Source organism: Triticum urartu, chromosome 7 (assembly GCF_003073215.2).
Source record: "Triticum urartu cultivar G1812 chromosome 7, Tu2.1, whole genome shotgun sequence".
NCBI classification, from domain to species: Eukaryota; Viridiplantae; Streptophyta; class Magnoliopsida; order Poales; family Poaceae; genus Triticum; species Triticum urartu.
The window spans coordinates 44,969,493-44,985,447 of NC_053028.1; positions in this window are offsets into that span (position 1 = coordinate 44,969,493).

Below are 15,955 nucleotides of genomic sequence, written 5' to 3' on the forward strand. Positions count from 1 at the left end.
TGAAATGCTTGGTATGAGTGGGATCCGACAATCTAGTTGTTTATCCTTGGCAGTCTTTCTTATGGGGAAATGTAGTCTAGTGCTCCTCGAGCAATAGTAGTCCGCTACAGCCCGGTTCACCGGAGTCCTGCTAGCCCAGCACTACTGTTCAGGACACTTGACTGGCCGGCATGTGTTTCACTTCGTTCCTATGTCTGTCCCTTCGGGGAAATGTCACGCGGTGATTTCCGGAGTCCTGCCTAGCCTGCTACAGCCCGGGTTCCCCGGAGTCCTGTTAGCCCAGTGCTACAGCCCGGAATCACTCGCTGATGACCGACATGCTCGATGTGATTCATGTATGCCTGTCTCCATAGGTCTGTGCCGCTTTGGGTTCACGACTAGCCATGTCGGCCCGGGTTCTCTGTCATATGGATGCTAGCGACACTATCATATACGTGAGCCAAAAGGCACAAACGGTCCCGGTCCATGGTAAGGCGACACCGGTGGGGTACCGTGCGTGAGGCCGCAAAGTGATATGAGGTATTACCGGCTAGATCGATGTGACTTGGAATCGGGGTCCTGACAGCGTTGGCATCAGAGCCGAACTGCCTGTAGGTTCGTTGAGCCAAACTGGTCGATGTCGAGTCTAGAAATGCTTAGTTATATGTAGGGGAATTGATTGTGGGAGGGAACGTAAGGTTCTTTTACTCCTTTACCTATGCCTCTCATCTGAGTCATTCTCTCCTCATTCAACGTGGGTTAAGGACTAGGCTCTCTTCCTCTATCAGGTTCACGTGCTACTAACCCGTAGTAGCTTATAGGATTGTTGTTACAAGTCCAAGTTCAGTTTCTACTATTCTTAGTATGTTGCTAATTGAATCAGGACCTTGATATGATGTTGTTGAGTGGTATTCCGAACTGTTGTGGCTGTCTCAAATCTTTTTCTGAGCATTTACAGCTATTATGCTTTTCGATTTTCCCTAGGAATTCTGATGTCTTTGCATTGTGGTTGTGCTTTCAGATGGCCAACCATGCTCAAAACCAAGTGGTTCGCCTGACCAGGTGCCTCGACGTACCCCGGACATACTGCTATGTTAGTCTGGGTCATGATCGAGACGGGCTACCGTTGGTACCCCGAATACACCGTCGAAGAGCAGTTCCGCGATTTTAATCAAAGCCAATATCTCTGCATCGTCAGGATATTTCCTTCTTATCCTGGGTCTACCGAGCCCCTTCACTGTTCCTATGGACTCGGGGTTACTGTTGAGATGGCTGTGCACGATGCTGCCTATTCCATGATGACCATTTTGCGAGTCCGGACTGGCCTGCTACCGAACACCGACTTCCGTTACATGCCAGCTTCACTTCCGGGAGCGCAAGGGTATCTTCAGGCTATCTATGCTGACTCCACTCAGGAGGACTCATTAACTCGTACCACTGCCGAGTTGCTCGAAGATAAGGACCGAGAGAATCGGGCCTTGAGGCTGGAGCTTTTCAATACGCGTGCTGATCATTGGGCCACATTGACTCGGTTTGCACCTGCGGTGCAAGCTGGATGTATGGATACAAGGGATCTGTATCCTGTGAGATCAGCTCTGCCAGACATGGTGGATTGGCGCGATGTGGGAGGCATCACCCCACCCCGTGGTCCCCGCAGGCCACCGTTCGTTGGTCCAAGACCTCATCCTAGCCCCTTTGGTCCACAGGCTCCTCAGGACTGTCTGTTCCCTGATGGTCATGTTGAACTTCCAGGCTATGGAGGTGACTTCTATGAGAACTACTACGGAGCTGTCTGAGTTAGTAGTAGTGCCACTAGTACTGTAGTAGTTGTATCTCCAGTGTCCTGCGTGATTTGTGGAATACGACTTAGTGTGTAGCCAATTACGGAGGTGTAGACAAATAATGTATAGGAGCTTGGAATGCCTCCGATGAGATGTAATGTCTTTCATCATAGTTGTACTGTAGCCTGGGCTTGTACTGAACTATGTATGATGTGTATGACCGTTGGTATATATATGGAAGTTTTATATTACCATGACATACGGATGAACATCTCGGCATTCTATGTTATCCATTACATTCTGCACTTCCTTGCTAAGTTTGAGCCATCCTTGCCTAAACCGTTGTCTTGTTTTCTCCTAGGATGGTCAACACCCGCAGCAACCCTGCTGCCCCGGAGCAGGGGGAAGCCAGTGCAGCTAGTGGTGAAAATCTGCCTCACCCGCCTTCTCTGGCCGAGGTGATGCTGGAGGCGGAAAGAAACAAGCGTGAGACTAACCGCCTGCTGGAGCGGATTGAGCAGAACACCGCACGCCACCCGCGAAATGACTTGGTGTCAATCAATGAATTTATCAAGCTGTACCCACCAAAGTTCAACCATTACGTCGAGCCCCTCGACGCGGATGACTGGCTTCGCAGCATCACCCACAAGCTACGTTCTTCCAATGTAGCCGAAGCCGACAAGGTTACTTATGCTGCCTATCACCTCGAAGGCCCTGCTAGCCTTTGGTGGGAAAACTTCGAAGCTATGCGCCCGGTCGGCCAAATCACTACTTGGGCTGAATTCAGTGAAGCTTTCCATGAGCATCACATTCCGGAAGGTCTCATGGATCGCAAGAGGGAGGAGTTCTGCAACTTCACCCAAGGAAGACTGACCGTGGATGCTTACAGACGTGAATTTGGAAATCTGGCACGCTATGCTCCCGAAGAGGTATCTACTGACGCTAAGAAGCAAGCAAGGTTCCGCAAGGGACTTAGCCCTGAGCTTCGCCACGATCTCCATCTGCACGAGTGCACATCTTTTCAGAAGTTGGTCAATAAAGCCATCAGTGCTGAGACGGGCCAGACTGATTATGATGCTTCACACAAGCACTCCCGTGATTTTGGCTCTTCATCTGGCTCTGGAACTCAGAAGCGCCGGGTGTGGATTCCGAGCACGGCACTGCCACCCAGGTTCATCTCGAGGCCATCCTTTGAGGCGCCTCATCCCAACCAACAATTTGCACTGCCCAAGCCCTATGGTGGCCCCGCTGCTAATGCTGCGCCACGCCCCAATGTGGTGACATGCTTCAAGTGTGGAGAGCCGGGTCACTATAGCCGAGAGTGTCCCCAGAACAACAACCCCAATCAAACTGGAAAGTCCGTTGGCCGTGGTAAGCTAGCGGGGAAGACTTTCTACGCCAAGCCGGCCACCACTGCATGTGGCCATGTCAACTATGTTTCAGCCGAGGAGGCTCATGAGGATCCCAACGTCGTCCTTGGTACGCTCCTTGTTAACTGCCATCCGGCATCTGTTCTTTTCGATACTGCAGCATCTCATTCATTCATATCCGAGAACTATGCTCGATTGCATAACACGACATTCTACGACATGCCCATTTCCTTGGTAATTCAAACTCCAGGTTCCAAATGGCAAACTTCTAGAGTAAGCCATGGGAACGAAATTCTTGTCGATAAACTTGTCTTCCTTGCATCCTTAATAGCTCTCAAGTCCTCCGACATAAATATCATCTTGGGTATGGACTGGATGTCAGCTCATTATGCTAGGATCGATTGTGCCACTAGAACCGTTCAACTTACTCACCCCTCGGGCAAGACAGTTAATGTCTTAACTCGAGTGGCCAAGCGCCAACTTTACTCCCTAAATGCCAACCCCCTTCCAGACCTTGAGGATGTTCCGGTAGTCCGAGACTTTCCGGATGTCTTTCCAGAAGAACTGCCAGGTGTTCCACCTGACAGGGATGTTGAGTTTGTGATAGACCTTGTTCCAGGAACCGTTCCAATTTCTAGAAGACCCTATAAGATGGCACCCCTAGAACTAGCCGAGCTTAAGAATCAACTCGATGAGTCCTTGAAAAAGGGTTTCATCCATCCTAGTTCCTCTCCTTGGGCTTGCCCCGTCCTCTTCATTAAGAAGAAGGATGGAACGGATCGAATGGTTGTGGATTACCGACCTGTCAATTTGGTCACCATCAAGAACAAATACCCACTTCCCAGGATTAACGATCTGTATGATCAGCTCGCTGGATCCTCAGTCTTCTCCAAGATGGATTTGAGGTTGGGTTACCATCAAATCAAAATCAGAAATGGGACATACCCAAAACGGCCTTTGTTACTCGTTATGGCCAATACGAGTACACCGTCCTGTCCTTCGGTTTAACCAATGCCCCGGCTACCTTCTCTCGGTTAATGAACTCGGTCTTCATGGAGTACTTGGAAAAATTTGTCGTAGTATACCTCGATGACATACTCATCTACTCCAAGAATGAAGAGGAACATGCCGAACATCTAAGGCTGGTATTGATGAAACTTCAAGAGCATCGCCTTTATGCCAAATTCTCCAAGTGTGAATTTTGGTTGCCAGAAGTGACCTATCTAGGCCATGTAATCTCTGGCAAGGGTATTGCTGTCAATCCCGAGCGAGTTCAAGCCGTCCTTGATTGGACTCCACCTGAGACAGTTAAGCAAGTTCGGAGCTTCCTTGGCTTAGCGAGCTATTGCCGCCGCTTCGTCGAAAATTTCTCCAAGGTTGCTAAACCTCTAACTGAACTCCTCAAGAAAGATAAAAAGTTCGAGTGGACTCCACAGTGCGAGGTCAGTTTTCGAGAACTGAAAAGATGCCTGACATCTGCCCCCGTACTGGTACCACCAGACTTCTCCAAGGACTTTACTATCTATTGCGACGCCTCGCGACAAGGACTAGGTTGCATACTCATGCAAGATCGTCAGGTAATTGCCTATGCTTCACGGCAATTACACCCACATGAGGAAAATTATCCCACACATGATCTAGAGCTTGCAGCTATAGTCCATGCACTTAAAACCTGGCGACATCACCTTCTCGGTAATCGTTGCGAGATCTTCACCGATCACCAAAGTCTGAAATATATCTTCACTCAACCAGATTTGAATCTCAGGCAAAGACGTTGGGTTGAGTTGATCTCGGATTACGACTTAGGAATAACTTACACCCCGGGCAAAGCCAATGTCATGGCTGATGCGCTAAGCCGTAAGTCCTATTGTAACAACTGAAGTTACAACAAAGTCAACCACTTCTCCATGAGGAATTTCGTAAGCTAAACCTTCACATTGTTCCTCGAGGATTCCTATCCACCCTGGTGGCGGAACCTACCCTTACGGATCAGATCATCAAGGCACAGAAGGTAGATCCGGGAATCTCCCGTATTAAGAGAAACATTAAGAAAGGAGTCGCGAATTGTTTCTCCATTGATGATCAAGGTGTCGTATACTTTGGGAATCGCCTAGTGGTTCCAAAGGTACGAAACCTGAGGCGACTGATCCTTAAGGAAGCTCATGAATCCCCTCTCACCGTTCATCCCGGTAGTACCAAAATGTATCAAGACCTACACCAGAGGTTTTGGTGGACCAGGATGAAGAGAGAAATCGCTCAATACATTGCTAATTGCGACGTTTGTCGTCGTGTTAAAGCAGAGCATCAACGGCCTGCTGGCACCCTTCAACCTTTGGCTATTCCTGAATGGAAATGGGATAAAATTAGTATGGATTTCATCACTGGGTTTCCCAGGACCAAGAGAGGGAATAATGCCATCTTCATTGTGATCGACCGACTTTCCAAAGTAGCCCATTTTCTACCTTTTCGTGAGAGTATCACCGCTAGCCAGCTAGCCGATTTATACATCTCCCGAATAGTGTCTCTTCATGGTGTTCCATTGGAAATTAACTCAGACCGTGGGAGTCTCTTCACCTCACTATTTTGGGAAAGTTTCCAAAATGCTATGGGAACCCGTCTCTCCTTTAGCACCGCCTTCCATCCCCAATCAAGTGGTCAAGTAGAATGAGTCAATCAAATTCTGGAAGATATGCTCCGAGCTTCTGTCATCTCGTTCGGAATGAGTTGGGAGAAATGCCTTCCATTCGCGGAGTTTGCTTATAACAATAGTTATCAAGCCAGCTTAGGCAAGGCTCCTTTCGAAGTTCTTTATGGACGAAAATGTCGAACGCCTCTTAACTGGTCAGAAACCGGGGAAAGACAACTCTTTGGCCCGGATATGATTCAGGAAGCAGAAGAGCAGGTCGCATTATTCGTGAGAAATTGAAAACCGCCCAATCTCGTCAAAAGAGTCAATATGATCGTAAACATAAGCCTATGACTTATGAAGTCGATGAGAAGGCTTACCTTCGGGTTACTCCGTTAAAGGGAACCCATCGTTTCGGTATCAAAGGCAAATTGGCTCCTCGTTACATTGGACCCTTTCGCATTCTTGCCAAATGAGGAGAAGTTGCCTACCAATTGAAACTACCTCCGCATCTTTCCAGAGTTCACGATGTCTTCCACGTTTCACAACTCAGGCATTGCTTCGCGGATCCTATCCGTGGAGTGGACCACGAAACGCTTGATCTACAAGATAACCTCTCTTATCGGGAATATCCCGTTCGTATCCTTGGTCAAGCCGAGCGTACCACCCGGCGTCATAATATCAAGTTTCTCAAGGTTCAATGGTCACACCATTCCGAGGAAGAAGCCACTTGGGAAGGGAGGATCATCTTCGACTTGAGTACCCCACCTTCTTTCCAGAGGATCCTAAATCTCGGGACGAGATTCTTTCGAGTGGGGGTGAGTTGTCACACCCTAGCTAGTCCATGCATTAGAGTGTGCATCATGTTTACTTCTCATCAGAAAATTGAAATGGGGAAGGCAGAACCCCCAGCACCACTTTTGAAATCAACTAGGGTTTACAAAAAATAATTTCAATGAACCTGAAATGCCCTTCTAAAATGTTCACTCTCTTTGTTTACGTTAGAACCTCTGGCAAAATTGGTGCACATTTTTCTAGGTCAACAAAGGGTCATTGAATTAAATCATAAGTAATTGAATTTGGGCATTTAAATGCTATAAAATAACTTAATTGCTCAAATAATTCTGGGAGTAAATGTTTCCTGTTGGAAATAATCTAAACAGAGGCCACATTTATTTTTAGGATTTTTGGAAATGTTTTAGTATTTTAAATAAAGCTAAACAGTTGCAGTTTAATAGAAAACAGAAACTAAATCAAAAAAAAAGAGGAGAAAGAAGCCCACCTGGGCCTTACCTGTGCTGGCCCAGCCACCTGGCTCGGCCCAGCCTGCTGGCGCTGCCAGTCATCGTCCTCCTCCCGCCAGGAGGCAGGGGCGCGTGCTCGCCGCGCGCCGGCCACGCGCCGGACACCTCCTGCTTCTACCGATGCCGGGAGGCGCCGAGAGGACGCCACGCGACCCCCACGTCTCCCTCTCATCCTCTCGCACTCTCCCCCTCGTCTCTCTCACTCTCCCCCGCGACAGCCGATCACGTCCCTCGCCGCCGATCGCCGTAGTTGCCACTACAGCCACTCCATGGCCCCTCCGACGAGCCCATTAGCTCCGCCACGACTCCCTCGTCCTCCCCACCGAGCCACGCTTCTCCGGAAGCCCTGCTTCGCCGCCTTCGCCCTCGTCTTCAACCTCGGGCACCCGAGCCATCTCCGGTCGATTCGCCGCCGCCAGGACCTCCCCGAGCTCGCTGACCCCCTCTCCGACTCCGCTGTGAGCTCCTCTTCCTTTCCCCCTAGCCCCCGTGCACTTTTGGCCCCTGTAGCCGCCGTTTCCACCGCACCCGAGAGCTCCTCGCCGCCAGCCATGTCGCCGTCGTGGCTACGGCCATGCAAGCACGCGTCCGAGCACCTCACCATGCTCAACGCAGCACCAGGAACCCGTAGCCACCACCAGTTTTTCCTCCCGTGCACCGTAGCCTCGAAACCGTCCTCACCCGACTCCGGCGACCGCCAAGCTCGTCGCCGGCGTCGTTTCCGGCCACCCCGAGCCCAACTACGACCACCAAACGCTGCGGCTCGTTCCCAGCTATCCGTAGATAGTCTCCGCCGTCGATTTGGTTACCTGAGGGCGTTTTCCGAAGCCCTCTGCCGTCCCGGCCTCGCCGGCGACTCAATGCCAGCGGGATTAGCCCTGTTGACCGGCGGATTTGACCACTGACGTGGACTGGGTGGGCCCAGCTGACTCCCCTGAGTCAATGACAAGTGGGCCCCCCTCTGCTAATTATCCAGATTAGTTTCTAACTAAAAATTAGTTAGTTTAATTAGTATAGTCACTGACTAGTGGGCCCTGCCCAGTAATTAGGCTAACTAAACATAGTTAGTGCACTGAGAGGCTGACAGCAGGGGCCCACCAGTCAGGTTTGACCTGGGCTGGCGCCTTTGACCTGCTGACATCACCCTGATGCATTGCTGACGTAGTAATTGATTTTCTGGATTTATTTTTATACAGGAAATTCCAGAAAATGTTTAAAACTTCTAAAAATCATAGAAATTCAACCGAGACGCAGTAATGGTTTCATGCATGACAAAACAAGTTCACCTTGCTGTTTAAGCAGAATAAGGAAATGCACTATTAAGGCCATGTTTAATGAGCTAATATTTGAATCTTTGATTCAAATGAGTTCATTCCTTTCTAATATAACTTGCATTAGGCCAAGACACATTCATATTGCCATGTCATAGCATGCATCATATTGTTGCATATCGTCATGTGTTGATTGTATTCCGATGTGTTCTTCGTGGTAGGTTCTGCCTCCAAGGATATTCACGAGTATCCAACTGAAGGGCAGTATCCCACTACCACTCCATCAGGCAAGCAACCATTGATCATTCCGATACAAACCCATGTTCTCGCTTCTGCTCTTGTGTACTGCATTAAGACAACGCGATTCAAACTGCTGTGTGCTACGGTAGTTGAACCCTTATCCTCTGCATGACCTGTCATTGCCACAGTAACTAGATGAAACCCACTAGCATGTGTAGGAGTTGATTGAGCCATGTATGTGATTCCTACCTTGCTATGCCTGCTATGCTTAGAGTTGTGTCAGGTCTAGTTCATCTGGATGATGGGCTAGAGTGAAATGCTTATGTCGGTAATGTGAGGGATGCATGGAACATGTTTTGGTAAAGGTATCGATGAGAGGCCATGTAGGAGTACATGGTGGGTTGTTTCATTGAGGCCGTCCCTAAGAACTGAGATCTGTATGTGTGATTTAAGATTCAGCTACTACCATGCATTGGGATCCTTAATTGACCCTCTCGGCTTCTTAACCACCCTAGTACTTTGTCCAGGAGTTGCAAATAGTTTCTGGTGCTTGTAGGTTATGTGTTGGCGGCCGTGCGTAGCGCTGACCCTCGGGGTGGGCTATGTTACGGTAGATACACCGTGGCACGGTGTACCGAGTCACCCGTTTGGTGTCTCAGGAACCCTGTTCACATCATTCGAGGCCGTATGTGGAAACCTCGGCCGGACTCCCTGCAGATGGAACCTGGATAGGCGATAAACCTGGACTAGAGGCTTAATTGTTTAGGTGGGCCGTGGCCGACACCCTCGTTGGGCTTCCGCTTGAAGGTTGCCGAGTACATGTCGTGTAAATGGCGGTAAGTGGTGAATGCGTGTATGACGAAGTACACCCCTGCAGGGTATAAAACTATTCGAATAGCCGCGTCTGCGGTAAAGGACTACTTGGTTGCCTATACAGTTCATAGACAAGTTAAGATACTACTAAAAGACTCAAGATAAGTGTGAGTATCGAGGATGGCCCTCTCGTAGGATGACGAGGGAGGATCCACGGTGGTGTATTGTGTTGGTGAGAGTGGACTCGTGTGCGAAAACTATTTTACTGGTGAAGTTCCGTAGGATAGCTTAGCCAAGAGTCAAAGCTAGCTTGCTGCATTAACCCCACCACCTTCTTGAGAATAAGCATGTTTAGTAGGTTCTGATGTAAGACTTGCTGAGTACCTTTGTACTCATGTTTGCTTAATTACTGTTTTCAGACGACAACACCGCCCCCTCCGATGGGTTTTATGTAGACCTTGACGTCGACGAGTGACTAGCCACCCAGGTGGTGATCCTGGCCATGGAGGGCCCTATGTAGATAGACAGGCTTCGAGAAGCCTTCTTTCTTTCTAGAGTCTGTACTCAGACTAGCTGCTTCCGCATGTGCTTGTGTGTTTGTATGACTTGAGTGTCGGGTCATGTGACCCCTATCTGTATGAACATGCTATGTATGGCTCCCTGGAGCCTTTAAATAAAGTACTTGAATTGTAGAGTTTTGTTGTGATGCCATGTTGTATGTACTCATATCGGGCATATTGTGTGTATGATTGAAATGCTTGGTATGAGTGGGATCCAACAATCTAGTTGTTTATCCTTGGCAGTCGTTCTTATGGGGAAATGTAGTCTAGTGCTCCTCGAGCCATAGTAGTCCGCTACAGCCCGGTTCACCGGAGTCCTGCTAGCCCAGCACTACTGTTCAGGACACTTGACTGCCGGCATGTGTTTCACTTTGTTCCTATGTCTATCCCTTCGGGGAAATGTCACGCGGTGATTTCCGGAGTCCTGCCTAGCCTGCTACAGCCCGGGTTCCCCGGTGTCCTGTTAGCCCAGTGCTACAGCCCAGAATCACTCGCTGATGACCGACATGCTCGATGTGATTCATGTATGCCTGTCTCCATAGGTCTGTGCCGCTTTGGGTTCATGACTAGCCATGTCGGCCCGGGTTCTCTGTCTTATGGATGCTAGCGACACTATCATATACGTGAGCCAAAAGGCGCAAACGGTCCCGGGCCATGGTAAGACGACACCCGTGGGGTACCGTGCGTGAGGCCGCAAAGTGATATGAGGTGTCACCGGCTAGATCGATGTGACTTGGAATCGGGGTCCTGACATCCGCACCATGGCCGAAGCCACCGCAAGCTCACCGTCGCCGTTCGCATAGCCACCCCATTCCCCTCGACCGCTCGTTGTGTCTGCGAGATCCGCCACATCGTCCTCTTCGTCCACACCGAGCCATGCTTCGCCGGGAGCCGTGCATCATCCTCACCACCGTCGTCTTCAACCTCGGACGTCCGAGATCGCCGGTGTCGATTCGCTCCGTCCAAGCCATCCCCGAGCACGAAGAGCTTCTCTACGGGTTCCCTGTGAGCCCCTCTTCCTTCGCCCCTCTCCCCGCCGTCCTTTTCTCCCCCCCAGTCGTTGTTTCCACCTCGACCGGAGCTCGCTGCCGCCGTCGCGAAGCTCGCCGTCAGTAGCCACCCCGCCTGGCCAATCCAAGCACGCAGTCGTGGTCCGCGCTTTCTTAGGAAGCCGTAGCGCGCCTCAGGTCGTTCGCTCGTGCACCCTAGCCCTCGCGCCCATGCAAGCCGCAGCTGCGCCGCCGTGAAACTCGACGCCGTCGACGTTCCCGGTGACCCTAGCATCGCCCGAGGCCACCAACCGATGCGCACCCTTGCTCCGGTTCCAACACGCCCAGCCCCGCTTGCTCCCGTCGTCGAAGTTGGCCGGACGGGGAACGCCGCCGCCTCCGCTTACGCCGGCGAGTAACCGCCGGCCTAATCCAGCCATTAGGGACTAATTGCCAATTAGGTTAGCACCTGAGCCAATGATAGCCAGGCCCCACAGGTTTATTTAACCTACTAACGAAATTAGTTGGACTTAATTTGATTTGAGTGGACCCACACGTCAGCATTGACTTTGCTGACGTGGCCTTTGACCGGTCCCACTTGTCGTTGACTCGAGCCAGCACTGTGTGACTGACCAGTGGAACCCACTGGTCAGGTTTGACCCTGGTCAGCCACGGTTGACCTGGTGACGTCATGTTACTGTCATGCTGACGCAGAAATGATTTTCTGGATTAAAAATAATTCAGGAATTCTAGAAAATTTCCTAAACTTCTAAAAATCATAGAAAATCAACCGTAACTCCAAATGCAAAGATTTATATATGAAAAATGATCAGAAAAATCCAAAGAATCTGTTTATGGCATTTTCATGCATGTTAGAACAACTTATGGCTGCTGTTTAGGCCAATTCATATAAATGGAATTTAAACTCTCACATATGGAGTTTGAATTTGAACCTAGGGTTCAAACCTACTTCATTTAATATGGTTGCTAGTTGCATTAGTTCAATCAACAGCATATTGCCATGTCATGAGCATGCATCATATTGTTGCATTGCATTGATTGTGTTTCTTCCTTGTTTGCCGGTATTGTCCCCTCTCGGTAAACGTGGTTCCGACGATGAGTTCGATGACACCGATGAAGAGCTATTGCTATCTTCAGAAGTGCCAGCCAAGGAAAACCCCTTGTTCATTCTGATACAATCCCACTCTCTTGCTCCTGCTCTCTTTTACTGCATTAGGACAGCAATGATTCAACTGTTACATGCTGCAGTAGTTAAACCCCTTTCCTCTGCATGACCTGTCATTGCCACAGTAAATAGATGAAACCCACTAGCATGAGTAGGAGTTGTTTGAGCCCTGATGTGCCTACTCATTCATGTTTTGTTGTCATGCCTGCTACTGCTTAGAGTTGAGTTAGGTCTGATTCATCGGGGATGAATCGGAGGTGTGTAAACATGTCCTACTGTTGACAGCTAAGTGTGTGAACACAATTTGGAAAAGGTAGCGGTGAGAGGCCATGTAGGAGTACATGGTGGGTTGTCTCATTGAAGCCGTCCTCGGGAACTGAGTTCTGTGTTTGTGATCCATGAAACAGTTACTACCACGCATTGGGCCCGAAATCAATGGACCCTCTCGGCTTCTTAACCACTCTAGTCCTCTGTCCAATAATTGCAACTAGTTTCTGGTGTTTATAGGGTATGTGTTGGCGGCCGTGCGTAGCGCTGACCCTAGGGGTGGGCTATGATGCGGTAGATACACCGTGGCCGAGCATGCCGGGCTCCCGTTTGGTGTCTCGGAACCCTGTACACATCGTTCGGGGCCGTATGTGCAAACCTCGTCCGGACTCCCTGCAGATGGAACCTGGATAGGCGATAAACCTGGAGTAGAGACTTGACTGTTTAGGTAGGCCGTGGCCGACACCCTCATTGGGCTTCCGCTTGAAGGTTGCCGAGTACATGTCGTGTAAACGACGGTAAGTGGTGAGAGCGTGTGTGAAGAAGTACACCCCTGCAGGGTTAACATCATCTATTCGAATAGCCGTGTCCGCGGTAATGGACTTCTGGGTTGCCTATAACAGTTCATAGACAAGTGAAAGTGGATACTCTAAAACTCGCAAGATAAGTGTGAGTGCTATGGATGGCGTTCTCGTAGGGAGACGAGAACGGATCCATAGTGGTGTATTGATATGGTGAATATGTGGACTCGTGTGCGCCACCTCAAAAGAGTTACTTGCAGTCATAGTTCAGGATAGCCACCGAGTCAAAGCTGGCTTGCTGCAGTTAAACTCCACTCCCCTTTCTTGATACTGATGCATATGTAGCTAGTTCTGATGTAAGTCTTTCTGGATACATTTGTACTCACGTTTGCTTAATTTATGTTTTTGCAAAGAGATTTCACTCTCGCTAGCAGTTCCATGTGGACTTCGACGTTTAGCTTGATACCTCAGCTACGATCTTGTGCCCTCGGCAGGATCTTGTAGATAGTCAGGCTTCTCAGCCTTTTTCATTTGTACATGTCTGTACGCAGACATGTTAAGCTTCCGCATGTGCTTTGACTTGTATGCTCTGAATGATGGGTCATGAGACCCATGTTTGTTTTATCTCGCTCCTCCGAGCCTAATGAATAATACTTGAGTCGTAGAGTTATGTTGTGATGCCATGTTGTATTTACACATATCGAGCATATTGTGTGTATGATTGAAATGCTTGGTATGTGTGGGATCCGACAATCTAGTTGTTTATCCTTGGCAGCCTCTCTTATGGGGAAATGTAGTCTAGTGCTTCCATGAGCCATAGTTGTCCGCTACAGCTCGGTTCACCGGAGTCCTGCTAGCCCAGCACTACTGCTCCGGAACACTTGACTGGCCGGCATGTGATTCACTTCGTTCCTGTGTCTGTCCCTTCGAGGAAATGTCACGCTGTGACATCCGGAGTCCTGCCTAGCCTGCTACAGCCCGGGTTCCCTGGAGTCCTGTTAGCCCAGTGCTATAGCCCGGATTCACTCGCTGATGACCGACATGCTCGATGTGATTCATGTATGCCTGTCCCCATAAGACTGTGCCGCTTTGGGTTCACGACTAGCCATGTCGCCCCGGGTTCTCTGTCATATGGATGCTAGCGACACTATCATATACGTGAGCCAAAAGGCGCAAACGGTCCCGGGCCATGGTAAGGAGACACCCGTGGGGATACCGTGTGTGAGGCCGCAATGTGATATGAGGTGTTACCGGCTAGATCGATGTGACTTGGAATCGGGGTCCTGTCAGGGCGCGCCCAGGGGGGCAGGCGCGCCACCCTTCCTCGTGACACCCTCGGGTACCGTCTCGCGTGGATTTTTCTTCCGGAATTTTCCAAATATTCCAAAAAGTATCTCCGTCCTTTTTTATCCCGTTTGGACTCCGTTTGATATGGATATTCTTCGAAACCAAAAACATGCAACAGACAGGAACTGGCACTAGGCACTGGATCAATATGTTAGTCCCAAAAATAGTATAAAAAGTTGCCAAAAGTATATGAAAGTTGTAGAATATTGGCATGGAACAATCAAAAATTATAGATACAACGGAGACGTGTCAAGAAGCTGCTGCGGAGCCATAACGCCGCCGAGCACACAACGCTGCGGAGCCATAACGCTGCCGAGCCATAGCTGCTCCAAAGGGCGTAAACATCTGGATCAGGCGCCTCGTGGACATCGCCGGGAGGATCTTCGCGAAGCTGGCCGTCATGGGAATGCCGGATGTCAGGCACTCCCAGGAGCCGAACGTGAGCCCCAATGCCAACCTGACCCTGTTCTTTGAGGGCACCCTCGATGCCCTGAAGCAGCTCTGCGCCAATCGAGCAGTTTATCTCACGAATGAGTCCTGGAGGCTCTGCCGGGGTGCCCTGACCAAGGTGATCACCAAGGTGGCGTTCTGTAACCCCACTGCCGACTTCGCCAACGTGCTGGGGAGCTTGCCGAAGGGTACGGACATCGCGGCGCTCGAAGAGCGTATCGAGCCCATCATCAGCTGCGTCGACGGCGTCAAGAGGGTGGAGGGCCAGCGCCGGGACTAGGCACCCCGTTTCCCATCGCCCATGTTAGTTCATGACCATGAAAATTTTACCTTAAATTAGAACCGCAACAACTATTGATGTAACATAACCCTGCAGTACTTTGAAATGAAGCATGCTATCATCCTGTTCCATCTTTTCTTGTATGTACACACCCTACGCCTAGTTGCATAGGTTTGTCCGCACGTAAACTCATGCTAAGGCGCTTTGAAGGACGGATCCTTAGCAGCCGGCTGGGGGGCGCTTGCTGCCGGGCAAGCCTCCCTGCCGTTCTCAACGCAGTCGCTCAAACTGTTGAGCAGACTCGAAACAAAATGAGGGCATTGCCAATACCGGAAGGGTTCCATCGCGTACAGGTTTTCCATACAAGGGGAAAGATTTTCGAGGAGAATAACCTTATATTAATAAGGAATCGCTCAAGGTTTTGCGTGACTTAGCCTTTCCGTTGCCACGCGGATGGCTGTTGCGGCTTTGGACATCATCGCCTCGCTTGGCTGACAGCGTGACAGCAAGGCTGATTGACATAGCCTTCTTCTCTCGAGCCATCGCGATGAAGGAGTCGATGAGGTGACTTCAAAACTGGATTTCACAGCTTGCGCCCCCGACCTGGCGCGCCAAAGATGTCGGGGTTAACGATGCCTATGGGATCACGGGGAATCCCTACCGCGGTTGACGGGGCGCAGGGCTATGGAAAGAGCGGGTTTAGAAGATCAACGCGGGGGGAATTTTATCCAGGTTTGGGCCGCAAACGATGCGTAATTATCTAATACTGCTTTGGTGTATATTCGGTGTTCTTCAGTTCTTGAACTAGCTGTGGTGCATGCCTATCCCAAAAAGTCTTAATCCTTCCTCAGTACGCCTCGGGCCTCCTTTTATATGTCAAAGGGGCTACCACAGCGGTGCACATGAGGTGGAAAATGTCTACGGTGTACGAGTCTATATCCAGGAACCGTAGGACAAACGCATTTAATGCG